Source organism: Mytilus trossulus, chromosome 3, assembly GCF_036588685.1.
Source record: "Mytilus trossulus isolate FHL-02 chromosome 3, PNRI_Mtr1.1.1.hap1, whole genome shotgun sequence".
NCBI lineage: Eukaryota > Metazoa > Mollusca > Bivalvia > Mytilida > Mytilidae > Mytilus > Mytilus trossulus.
Window position 1 is genome coordinate 67,895,721 of NC_086375.1, and position 13,075 is coordinate 67,908,795.

Here is a 13,075-nt window from a genome sequence, read left to right on the forward strand (position 1 = left end):
GTGTGATCCTATTAATTTACATCAGCGATTTTTGTACCAATAACATGTTTAAAATTAAAAATCTATGGATTGAAATGGGAAATTTGATGTCAGATTTTAAAACAAATTTTTGCAGATTTAATATGAGTGGTCTCTAATGGGATTAAAAAACCTCTTTAAAAGTTGGGCAACGTTACTGTAAATAATACATGAATCAAAGTGTGAAAGAAATTTAGGGATCACTAATAGGATGGGAACAAATATTAAGGAAAGCCAGGCAAGAATTTAGATCCATGCTTCATGTATGAAAAGACATTTGGTAGCATCTGATCTTCAAAAAGACAAAACAAATTCAGTCTCAGGCCCACAGCATTGCTTTTTGAATGAAAACATTGTCAAGCCATCTTCACAGGAACAGATAAAGGCATCACCAATTTTAAATACAAACATAAGGATCTTTTTGAAAATAAAAAACACTAAAAGAATTGACCTGCAAATTACAAAGTAACCCCGTAACTTAGATTATTAACCTAAAATTATGTATTACACCTGAACAAAGACACTTTGAATGCAAAGAATATAATTGAGAAGGGAAATGGGGAATGTGTCAAAGAGACAACAATTTGACCATAGAAAAAACAACAGCAGAAGATATCCAAAAAAAATTGGTAGAGATATCTCCCAGTAGAAACCCCAACTCAAACAACAGGAAAATCACCAAACCATACCATTAAGACTTACTGAAATAAGAGGTTCAAACTTCACAAGTTGCAGTAATTCAACTTTATGCTTGGATAATAGTTTAAAAGAAACAAAACAAAAAGAATTACCAAGAGAACTCACTGCACACAATTTAAAATCTTTTTCATAATATAAGAACTTTAAATTCCAGTTTTGTCAAGCCTTTGACTTTAGTCGAAAAAGCGAGACTAAACAATCCTACATCCACCTGCAGTGTCCACAAATATTCACTCAGTGGTTAAAAGTTTTTGAAATTTTAATAACTTTCTTAAACTATACTGGGTTTCTACCAAACTTGGACAGAAGCTTGTTTATGATCATGAGATAGTATCCAGAACTAAACTTTGTAAAAGTAAAATTCCATTTTTTCTGTATTTTACTGATAAATGGACTTAGATTTTCTGCAAGGAAACAACACATTCACTCTGTGGTTAAAGTTTATGAAATTTTAATAACTTTTTTATACTGGTTTGAATTTGTACCAAACTTGGACAGAAGCTTGAGTATCTAAAATGAAATTATGTTAAAATTTATACCTGTGTATCTGTATTTTACTTATAAAAGGACTTAGTTTTCTTCCAGTTAACATTACATACAGTCTGCAGTTAAAGTTTATAAAACATAAGATTCAAAAATTATCCTGGATTTATACCAAACTTGGACAGAAGCTTCTTACAATTAAAAGATAGTATCAAAAGGAATAATTTTATTAATATTTTTCCTCATTTTTGCTGAGCCTGTGATTAACAGAAAAAGTAGGTGAGACACTTGGTTTGTGAAAATTCCAAATGTCTCTATTCAGCTCAATAATCATAATGGAGTTCATTTTCACTGGAGTCATTTGCATCACAGTATATCCCTAGTGGGTCACTAATGTATATGAAGTCTTCTATCTCATATACCTTAATCAGCTTGTTTGAATTACCCCATCATCACAGTATATCCCTAATGGATCATTGCTGTATATGAAGTCTTCTTCAATCTCGTATTCCTCAATCAGCTTGTGTGAATTACCCCATCATCACAGTATATCCCTAATGGGTCATTACTGTATATGAAGTCTTCTTCTATCTCATATACCTTAATCAGCTTGTTTGAATTACCCCATCATCACAGTATATCCCTAATGGATCATTGCTGTATATGAAGTCTTCTTCTATCTCATATTCCTCAATCAGCTTGTGTGAATTACCCCATCATCACAGTATATCCCTAATGGGTCATTACCGTATATAAAGTCTTCTTCTATCTCATATTCCTCAATCAGCTTGTGTGAATTACCCCATCATCACAGTATATCCCTAGTGGGTCATTACTGTAAATGAAGTCTTTTTCTACCTCATATTCCTCAATCAGCTTGTTTGAATTACCCCCATCATCACAGTATATCCCTAGTGGGTTATTACTGTATATGAAGTCTTCTTCGATCTCATATTCTTAAATCAGCTTGTTTGAATTACCCCATCATCACAGTATATCCCTAGTGGGTCATTACTGTATATGAAGTCTTCTTCCATCTCATATTCTTCAATCAGCTTGTGTGAATTACCCCATCATCATAGTATATCCCTAGTGGGTCATTAATGTATATGAAATCTTCTTCTATCTCATATTCTTCAATCAGCTTGTGTGTGTGAATTACCCCATCATCACAGTATTTCCCTAGTGGGTCATTAATGTATATGAAGTCTTCTTCGATCTCATATTCTTCAATCAGCCTGTGTAAATTACCCCATCATCCCAGTATATCCCTAGTGGGTCATTAATGTATATGAAATCTTCTTCTATCTCATATTCCTCAATCAGCTTAGAGTTTATTACTGGAGTTTTAATAAGGCGACACAACAGCAAATGAAAAAGGCAACAACGTTTTTTGCTCCCAAAGAATGGGGAAATATATCTGTGTCACATATTATTCAGATGGCCTTTTTTGGTCATATAGCTCCATTCTTATCAATTATTTATACATTGTTGTCTTTCAAACTTTGATCTCTCCTTAAGAAGATCAATCTAATCGGACAAACCAGATTTATAAAGAGTATGTTTTATTCTCACATACACACTTACAATGTTCCTTGATTAATGAAGCAAATTGGATTGAACTGAAACTCGGCATAACACTTCTTCTTGAGAAAAACGTTTTATCATAAGACAAGGGCATGTGTATGTCTGATCAAAGTATGTATGTACTAGTCATTTCATCCCAAGTTTAGGCGTCCTCAAATGGAGTGGTGATGGTAGGAAATCGTATTCATAATCGAATGCTTCCTTACAATGTATGACATAAAGGTATAGCTCTATGTGAGGCTTCCGAAATAAAAATTGATTAAATAGTGACATGTACTATTGGCACATGCAAAACAAAATTTACAAATGCCGTTTGTATTATATAATAGTTTAACTTAAATTTGTAAAGAAATATCAGCGAATGACAATGATGGGAACGCACGTACAAATTGTGGACGGACTATTGGTGATATATCGTTACATTTTTCAAGAGAAAAAGTCTCTTTGATAACAAACATAGACATTGAAGACGCATTTCAACTTATTATTTTCTAGCTTACATTATATCAAGTCAATCTCAAGGAAAATGTTGCCAAAGGACTGAAACGAAGAGAGAAGTTATCTCTTACAAAATACAAACAAAAATTTTGACACGCCCATTCGTAGGAGGCTTCTATTGTTTACGGACACGATCTCTCTCTCTCTCTAGAGTTCATGCGATTCCTCGGGTTAAAAACTCTAAAGAACCTCTGGATAATTTTAAATCTCGATCTTTTTCTGAAATTAGTTCTAAGAAAACTTTTGATTTTTCAACCTTGTATACAACCATTCCCCATGTGAAATTGAAAAATCGTCTAAAAGAAATAATCCACAATGCTTTTCATCATAAAAATGGTAGCATACGCTATAAATTTATCACGTTGGGATACCATAAGGCATATTTTGTTAATAAGGAACAAAAGGGTAAAACATACTACACAGAGGAACAAGTGATCAGTATGCTAGAGTTTCTTATTGACAATATATTTGTTGAATTTGGAGGTAGACTTTTTCAACAAATTGTCGGCATTCCTATGGGAACGAATTGTGTGCCTCTCCTTGCCGATCTCTTCTTATTTTCATATGAATCGGAGTTCCTTCAGACACTTGTTAAAAACAAGAAGATCAAAGAAGCCAGGTTATTTAATTTCACTTTCAGATATATTGATGATGTTCTTTCCATTAACAATCCGAACTTTTCTGATTGAGTTCCATTATTATACCCACCAGAACTAGAAATTAAAGAGACCACAGACACGGCTTCCTCCGCCTCATTTTTAGACTTATACCTCGAATTTGACATACACAGTCATCTCAGTACCAGAATCTATGACAAACGAGACGATTTCAATTTTGAAATTATCAATTTCCCCCACCTTAGTCCCAACTTATTAGGTATTCAAGAGCTTGCAGCTCCTATTCAGACTTTGTACAACGTCACCAGTGTCTGAGCAGAAAGTTGATGAACCAAGGGTATGTCAAAGAACGTCTCGTCCTTTTTCTAAAAAAGTTCATCGGAAGATACCCAGAACTTGTTGATAAATATTCCGTATCAACTTCACAAATAATACAAGATGGTCTTGAAGTATAGATTATGCGTACTGACGTTGGTTATCATCTTAATAACGCGTTATAGTATTATTTTATTAGTCTTTATTAATATTGCTTGTAAATTTTTGCGATATTCTTTTGAATTGACTCTGTGGTTATATAAAAACATCATGCTTTGAACGACAAAATTATTTCATTTACTTAAATAACTCTTACTTATGGATTTTGACATACTATGAATGATAAAATTATTTCATTCAATAAAATACTTTAAATTTCTGTTAAGTCTGTTTTTTATTTTATACATTTGATGTGATACTGTACGTATGTATCCCGTCATACTTTGAACCATACCTTATTTATTTAATATTATTACATTTACGGTTGAGTCTGTTGTTTGTTATATCAACTTTACGTGACTATGCATGTATGTAAACCTTCATACTTTCAACGACAAAATTATTTTTATGTCTACCTGTGCGAATTTCAAACGCGCAATTTAACACCAGCAAAGAAACCTTCTATTCTTTCCGGGTAGACTTTATAAAGATAAATTAAGTAGTATAAGAAAAGCAAAATGAGTATATTAATTTTGATGTATGCCTTTTTGTGCTTCTTCGTTTACATTTGTTGTTTTTATAGTGTTGCAAGTATGTTTGTTTTGTTCATACTTTTAACGACAAAATTATTTTTATGTCTACCTGTACGAATTTCAAACGCGCATTTTTATACCAGTAAGGAAAACCTTCTTTCCTTTACGGGTAGACTTTATATACATAAATTAAGTGGTACAAGAAAAGCAAAATGAGTATGTTAAATTTGATGTATGCCTTTTTGTGATTCTTCGTTACATTTGATGTTTTTATAGTGATGCAAGTATGTTTGTTTTGTTCATACTTTTAACGACAAAATTATTTTTTATGTCTACCTGTACGAATTTCAGACGCGCATTTTTACACCAGCAATGAAAACATTCTTTCCTTTACGGGTAGACTTTATATACATAAATTAAGTGGTACAAGAAAAGCAAAATGAGTATGTTAAATTTGATGTTTGCCTTTTTGTGATTCTTCGTTACATTTGTTGTTTTTATAGTGATATTAAGATGATAACACAATATTGACTGCTGTACCCCTATTTTTGACATTTTTACTCTTTGAGTATGTTTGTTTTGTTCATACATCGTTGACAATGTAATGGAATTTGATGCGACTGTCATACAAGTGAGAGGTTTAGCTAGCTTTAAAACCAGGTTCAATCCACCATTTTCTACATTAGAGAATGCCTGTACCAAGTCAGGAATATGACAGTTGTTATCCATTCGTTTGATGTGTTTGGACTTTTTATTTTGCCTTTTGATTTTTGATTTTCCTTTTTGAATTTTCCTCGGAGTTCGGTATTTTTGTGTTTTTACTTTTTGCAACGCCATCGCACTTAGTCTTATACTTTCTGGTTTCTGGCATATTTTGCGCAGTGCATGTGTAGAATATAAACTATTCGGCGTTTAAACATACGAATAATATGACCCCTTTATTTTTGTTTCGATATTCATATGCTATTTCTCATCTAGATGTTGTTCTTGTAACAGTCGAAATTTCATTTATATTAATCTAGTACTCTCTGTTGGAACACTTAGGATACCGATCTTCTTCATTCTTTTGGGGTTAAAATAGCTGTCAAATAGTTCCTAAAACATAGGCCTAACTCATCTCAAGAAAATATACTATTAGAAAAAAAATACTGGTCGCCTGGAAATAGCATAAATGCGGTGTTTAAAAGTGGCGTTAAAACACAAAAACAAATCAAATTGTAAGATTGTAAAATCTCTGTATGAGATCAGAGACATATAATACAATTGTATTATATGGTATTATATGTCTCTGATGAGATAAAACAATTTGTTAACTGCGTAGTATTCCGCTGATTAAGAATGTAGATACACATGTTCAGTGTATCTTGGAGTAAAATTAAAGTCTTCGATATATCTACATTATGTTTGTCAGATATAAACTCCTCATAGATACCAGGACTAAATTTTTTATATACGCCAAGACTCGCGTTTCGTCTACAAAAGACTCATCAGTGAGTTAAAAAGACCAAATAAAGTACGAAGTTGAAGAGCATTGAGGACCAAAATTCCAAAAAGTTTTGCCAAATACAGCTAAGGTAATCTATGTCTGAGGTAGAAAAGCCTTATGTATTTCAAAGATTCAAAATATTATAAACAGGTAATTTATAAATATAACCATATAATCCCATATGTTAATTCATGTCAGCACAAAAATACTGGCTGGTGATACCTTCGGAGAAATAAATCTCTACCAGCAGTGGCATCGACCCAGAACGTTTATATGAAATCTGTCCCTCTATTCAGGTTAATCACTACTTCAGTATTTGACAATATACTTTTCTTGTGGAAGCCATGGCCGAACTAGTATATTTGTAATAAAAGGCATTATAATAGGTAGGGAGATTTTGTGACCACCTAAGCACACCTGGGCAGTTGTTTGTGTTATGTTCTATGTTCCTCTAATATTCTGAATTTTTAGTATAGCCCGGACAAAAATATAAAAAAGAAGATATGGTACGATTGCCTTGCAATGGGACAACTCGCCACAAGAGACGAAATGACATATATTAACTATAGGTCACCGCACGGCCTTCAACAATGAGCAAAGCCCAAACCGCATAGTCAGCTATAAAGGCCCCGAAATGACAAATGTAAAACAATTCAAACGAGAAAACTAACAGACCAAAGTTTAGGTCGCAACATACAAGCATTGGTAAAATAAGCAATAGCTGTTTTTTTTTTTTTTATTTCATTATGAGTACATAACTATATCCCTTCTTGCCAATGAAATTAAGGTCATAAAAGATGGCATATTTTGGCTTAAATGTTGATTCACTTGTAGGATTTTTGCATCGGAAATAAACAGATTTATTCTATAACCAGTTGTCGGCATGACACGGGTTATGTTCTCCTTATATTAGCTATGATGGTATGATACTAAAACACTATCGGGAAGCATTATCAGCTTGATATTATTCATATAATGATGACATACTCTTTCAATCAGTTAAATTGGGGCCTAGAGCTGGTATGTCAGTAACTGCTAGTAGTCTTTTGTGAATGTGTGTATCATTGTCATTTTGCTTAGTTTCTTTTACCTATTCTGACATCAGACTCGGACTTCTTTTCAACTGAGTTTTACTGTGTGTATTACTGTCTGTTTGTTTTTCCACATTGGCTAGAGGTATAGAAGGAGGGTTGAGATCTCGAAAAACATGTTTAACCCCGCAACTTAAGTATGACGTCCATTATCACTGAACTAGTACACACTTTTGTTTAGGGGCCAGCTGAAGCACGCATCTGGGTGCGGGATAGCATTTTCTCGCTGTATTGAAGACCCGTCGATGGCCTTAGACTGTGTTCTGCTCTTAGGTCGGGTTGTTGACTCTTTGACACATTCCCCATTTCCATTCTCAATTTTAGAATGTCGTTCGTTCAGGGACGGATTTCATTAGATGTATTTGGCAACCTTTTTGGAATAATTATTGCGTATCCCATTTCACTCTAACTTTGTACTTTGTTAAGCCTTTAAACCTTTTTTATACGAGCGTCACTGGTGAGTTTTTTAAAGAAAAGTGCGTCTTATTTTGTATTGTGGTCCTGTAATATAAAGTTGTCATTTTAATGTTATATTTAACATTGTTATCAAAGTGCGAGGTTTGGCATGCCACTAAACCAGGCTCAACCCACAATTTGTTTTTCTTTAAAAAAATGTCCTGTACCAAGTCAGGAACATAGCCATTGTTATATTATATTTCGTTTCTGTGTGTGTTACATTTTAATGTTGTGTTTCCGTTGGGTCGTTTGTTTTCTCTTATATTTGAGCGTTAATTCACATTACTATAAGACGTGTCACGGTACTTTTCTATCCCAAATTCATGTATTTGGTTTTGATGTTATATTTGTTATTCTCATTGGATTTTGTCCGTTTCTGTGTGTGTTAAATTTTAATGTTGTGTCGTTGTTCTTTATATTTAATGTGTTTCCCTCAGTTTTAGTTTGTTACCCCGATTTTGTTTTTTGTGCATGGATTTACGAGTTTTGAACAGCGGTATACTACTGTTGCCTTTATTTACAGTAGCTTCTTTCGCCCAAATTGTAATCCTGGTATAAAATGGCATAATAAAAATACCGAACTCAAAAAGGTAAATTCAATCTAAAATATAATTCTCGGATTGCGTTATACTTCTATATATTCGAGCACGCGATTTAAAATGGGTCATAATTTAATCAGTTGAGGCGAAATTCAAAAACGAATAGTCCTTAAAAACTGACAAATCAAACGATATCAACCAACGGAACAAGTGAACAGCAACTGCCATAATCCTCATTTGGTACAGCCTTTTTCCGAAGAAAATAGTATTTCAACTTGGTTGTCGAGCCTTCGACATTTGTCGTCGTCGGCGGCGTCCACAAATATTCACTCTGTGGATAAAGTTTTTGAAATTTTAATAATTTTCTAAAACTATCCTGCTTTCTTCTAAACTTGGAAAGAAGCTTGTTTATGATTGTTCATATTACGATAGTATCCCGAAGAAAATTTTGAAAAAGAAAAATTCCTGTTTTTTTGTATTTTACTTATAAACGGACTTAGTTTTTTCTGCCAGCAAACATTTCATTCACTATGTGGTTACAGTTTTTAAAATTTTGATAACTTTCTTAAACTATCCTGGATTTCTACTTTAGCGTGTTTGTAATCACAAGATAGTATCCAGAAGTAAATTTAGTTGAAAAATATTTTTTATCCGTATTTTACTTATAAAAATCCAGTTAACATTACATACAGTCTGCAGTTAAAATATAAAAAAATATTCATTAGATTCATAAACCATCCTAGATTTTCACCAAACTTGGCCAGAAACTTCTTACAATCAAAGATAGTATCGATAGTAGAGGAATATTTTTATTAACTTTTTTCTTCATTTTTGTTGAGCCAGCGATTAACAGCTAAAGAAGACGAGACACTGGGTTCCGCAGAACCCTTACGATTTTTTTTGTAGCTAGTATATTTGACGACTTTATATTTTTAGATGTTTGAAAGTGTTATCAACAAATCGAAAAAATTTAAAAAAAAATTCTTTACATAAGGTTTCAGCTGCTGCATTTGCCCTTCTTCTGTTGACGTCGTTCATATGTTCTTGGTTTGTTAATCAATATCTCATTATAACATGGGATATTGAAAATTGCTCTTTAACAAAAGACACACAAGGCAACTGTCTTTTATTAATATTGGACATGAGCTTAAACAAATACATATATATATTTTTTTTATTAGGTTCTTTTCTCTCTAGGTTTTATCATTTGTTTGATGTGTGTTATCAGAAAAAGGAGGCAACTGCCTGCATACCTCCACATTATTTCTGATCCTAGTGATATAAAATTAGATATATAAAATCAAAAATTAGCTTCCCATTTGTGAACTGTCCATTTCTATGTAACTACATTTTAGCAACGCCTTTGTATGGAGTATATATCTCTCAGTTGAGACGATATTGTATATATCAGGACTTGTATGTATTTTCTATCCTTGAAAGGGGGTTGCTGCTCACAAGGAAACTATTAAACCACGAGTGCCAAGTGCATGGTGAAGTTGAAATTATCTATTCGTAAATTTAACGGATGTCATTACGAGTTGATTGGTCGTTATCATGGTATGGAATAACCGTTTCACTAATGACGACGGATACGTTCTAATTGTCTATTGACTATAGTCCCGTCCCGTTTTACACGAATGTGACCTACCGAATTAGATTCGATTTATCACCGGTTTGTACTTTCATGATCAACATGACAGGTCCCACACGCGGAGATTGTATTGTCTGCCTATAGGCCTACCGAAGCACCTGAGATCACTCCTAGTTTTTGATGGGGCTCGTGTTGCTCAGTTTTTATTTTTAGATATTGTGATTTGTTAGCTGTTGTTTTTCTATTTGTATTTTCTTTTCATTCTTTGTTATTTCCGACTTCTCGTTTACAATACTCCATTTTACAATAGTGACAGTGTCATCCTGATTTTATATAACACTGACATTTCGAGAAAAAAAAACACTTTCTAAACTATGCATTAATAGTGCCATCAGTGGTCTTGTGATTTGTTATTTTAACAGGTGTGTAGCATTGTTAAGCAAGAACTCGTGAACTTTATATTCATGGCATTTTCTAACCAATAATTAGATATATCGCTAGCTTTAGATTGACTGTGGAGTCTGTAAGACCAAGGCGTGAATTATCAAATACCAAATTAATGAAAACTGTCAGCATTTGTGAGGTAGTGTTGGGGGGAAAATATAGATATAGGAAGATGTGGCATGAGTACCATTGAGACAACTCTCCGTCCAAATAACAATTTATAAAAGTAAACCATTATAGGTCAATGTACGGCCTTCATCACGGAGTCTTGGCTCACACCGATCAACAAGCTATAAAGGGCCCCTAAATTACTAGTGTAAAACCATTCAAACGAGAAAACCAACGGTCTTATCTTTAAAATCTGCTTCATATGTACATTATAATATTCAAACTTTTGAGACGATTGAGTTTTGGTTTTACTTATAGAATCCTTGTTAGCTTAACTAGGACACATGAACTGTCTTTTAATCAGTTTTAATGGGTTAAAAACTTATCATTAATTACAAAGTAAATGGCCAAAATTTATACAAATTCTAAAGAAAGTAGGTATGTTTTTGAACAGAAAATAGGGAATATGAAATTCTATGATTGAACAAAAGCCTAACTACTGCATTAGACACTGTGAATATGCGGGGGAAACTGTGTTTTACAGCTATAAACTTAACAAACAAGCATCTAGCTTTAACCATTATATATTGGTTCTAATTTGCAAGAATGATCGTTGCTTTTATTTGAAAAATGAAAGGAATCCTCACCACATTTCTAAACATATTTTTTACGATTTTCAAGGAGTTTTGAAAACATTTGACCAATCTGAAGCTATGTTGGAATGCTTTTTACCAGAGAGTTATTCGAATCTTTAACCAGCTGTAATGAGATTCAGCGAAGCAGATATCCCATAGGTGGAAGTAAAACTATCAACTGATATGTCTATAGCTGGCATTAAAAGCGGAAAATTCAAATCAAGTGGTTCAAAGATGAAGCGAAAAATTAACTTCTTATGGCTGAGGTTGGGACAAACATGTCATGGTCCGCCTATCATGCTTGATTGTTGATAGAGGGGAATATAAAATACCATCAATACTGCCCTTTCATCTCTGTTTCTTGATCAAGCTAAATCTGTAGCAATGATACGACATTTATTGAGCTTATTGGGCGCTATACAAAAAGCTGACAATCCAGGTAAAACAGCTGTAGTTGCTTTTGACCAACCAATTTCACAATAGACTAATGCAATGAAACTGACCTCGGATGTATGTAGAGGAATCTTTGTCATGGTGTTCGGCGGCCACACATAGGAAAGACCACACTCGTAGCTCTTGGAAGTTGGCTTTAAGGTAGTGGATGGGCTAGTGTCTTAATAAATGGTCAGCTTATATCAGATTCATTTCTGAAGGTGTCTCACGTTATGCAAACACACAGAGCACACCGAGTTTAATTACAGCATGTTTATTTGAACATGTTTATCGACAGTACACAGATTATTTGAATGATGATGAGGTAACTGTTTATTGTTATTTATACTGCACTCGTTCTATTTGAGCAGTCAAAATGCGTTGACTGTATATTTCTTTGTCATATATACAGTCACTGACCCGATATCACTTTTTTCCTCATGAATATTTAAATAGAAATTGCTGAAATAATATTTAATTATTCATACGACCTCTTCAACCTGCTCTTGTTTCCAATGCATACAACGATGCCTGGGACGACTCAACCTTGTATTATTGGTGAAAATATTTCATTTGTTTATATTTATTTTTGCTACCTATAAATTATTATGTTTTATGCTTATGGTTTATATTCTAGACCATACCCAAACGATTTCGTTCACCATCGAGTGTGGGTTTCAACAGGTAAACGTACATTTCATTGTGTTGTATATTTCTCCGCTAGCATGATATGAGGCCCCTTTAAAGGGGATTTTTCCCAATATTTATATCAAATAAATAACATTAACGCATTAAACATCAATTGAAAATGTTTTTTTTAGATTGCAGTATAAAGACAATAATAGTGCATTGACTTGACATATCAACGATATAAGGATTCCGCCCGAAACGGGGAAATAGCTCGGCACAGCCTCGCATTTCCCCGTTTCTAAACCTCATCCTTATATTGTTGATATGTCAAGTCAATGCACTATTATTGTCTATATGCTAATCAATCTAATTAAAATATTGATCTCTGATTACGTTATACTGCATATGGTTAACTGATTAAAAAACTTGTTTTCTTGAGAGGATAAAAAAAGTTTCAAAACACTTTGGGCAAAAAATAAAATAACAATAACAACTATGATCATAAGTGACCTCGCCCTTTCCGTGTGAAGTACCATATATTGGTGATGATTTTACGCCTATTAGAGACAATACAGTTGTAGACATTTCACTTTAAAAATCCATAAAAAGTCTCCTTTTCAATCCGAGTCTGGCACTCGCGTATATGACCGGTCAGTATACAACAAATATCCTTCTGCACTAACAACAAAATTATCATATTTAAAGTTACATGTACGTGTACGTTAGTATTTCAATTAAAGCCGTTTTGTCCCAG